Raw genomic sequence first — 1,460 nt, forward strand, 5'->3', positions numbered from 1 at the left:
ATATGCTGAAGACTAAACTCTTATAGATTATGGATCCTGTCTCGTTCCCAATTTATTTTGTACATGCCATTTTAGTGTCTGTATTTGCTTTTACTGAGAGAGGAGCCTCAGTCTCCCAGAACAGCAGTGCGTGATGCTGTGCAGGATGGAGCAAAAACTGATCTTTACACCCAGGGCAGTTTCTCATGGGAACAGTGTGAAATTGCCCATTTTTCTCTTTCCAGGATGAAAGTTGTGCCTGCTTTGCCTTACTTTCTCTTTCTGTCCTCTTCCCCATTTCCTTTCTGCCCATGAGTCAAGGGGCTGGAAGTAAAGCTGAGGCTGCATGGCAGGGATGCAGGAGATGGAGCAGTGCTTGAGGGCTGTGTTTGGGTTGAATTGCATGATCCCAGGCAGCAGGAGGTGCAGGTTGCCCACAACCCATTCCTAGACAACGAGGCCGCAAGATAATCCCTCTCACCTTGTAATGTACTGCTCTTCCACATCATTCCTGTGCTCCGACTCATACTTTGTACCATCCAACATATTCCATCCCAAACCTTAGTCTTCACACCCTTGAAACCCTTCCAGCCTTCTATCATGTCCCTTTCCCCAATTCATCTCTCCAAGCAATACCCCCAGGCTCTAATCCCACTCCATAAATCAGTCTCTCCAAGGCTCTGATTGCATTCTGAGATTTCCAGGGGCCGTGTGGCTCCTCCTGGGCTCACGTCTCTTCTCCCTGCATCAATAAAAGCCTGGAGACACACAGCAGGGTGAGGCTCAGGTTTCTGGGCTCGTTTTATAACCGGCGCTGAGCTGCACGGAGCCCTCCACGCAGTGAGGAAGCAGGGCAGGACATGTCGAGCAGATGGTGATTCTGGACTGCAGATGAGGGCTGAGTTACGGCGCACGCAGCACTTCTTTGATACACGTCTTTTATCAGATGGTGATACAGCTTTTATCAGATGGTTCCACTCAGTGTTTGGCACAGCTGATGGAAGGGAAGGCCAAGGAGCAGCCCAGCAGTGGGAGCAGCCCCCAGTCCCTCGGGCTGTCCCTCTCTGTGCACTGAGCCGGGGCTTCCCCTGCCTCTCCCACTCCTCCAGTACCAACACAGCTTTACCCCGTGTACAAAACTGCTGATATGCTTAAAGCTCCCCCAAGCTGCACAGGCTCCGCTCCCTTTGCCACATCAGCACGTGTTGCAAGCAGCTGGGAGGACGGAGAGCATGTGAGCATTTCTTGGAGCTAGAAGGCTCTGCTCCTCAGGTTTTGGCTTCAGATGACCCACGCTCCTAATGCACTCTGCACTTAATTCACCCTTGCCAGTGCAAATGCTCTTATTTATGAGGTTGGTAATCACTTTCTATCAACATGCTCTGGAAGTCTGCTTCATCCACAGAACGTTCCTTCAATAAATCCTTCCCCTTGAATATTCCCAGCCCGAGCTGAGCAACGCCTGCTCATGGCTTAGGAGA

The sequence above is a fragment of the Meleagris gallopavo genome, chromosome 19, assembly GCF_905368555.1.
Source record: "Meleagris gallopavo chromosome 19, MGAL_WU_HG_1.1, whole genome shotgun sequence".
NCBI lineage: Eukaryota > Metazoa > Chordata > Aves > Galliformes > Phasianidae > Meleagris > Meleagris gallopavo.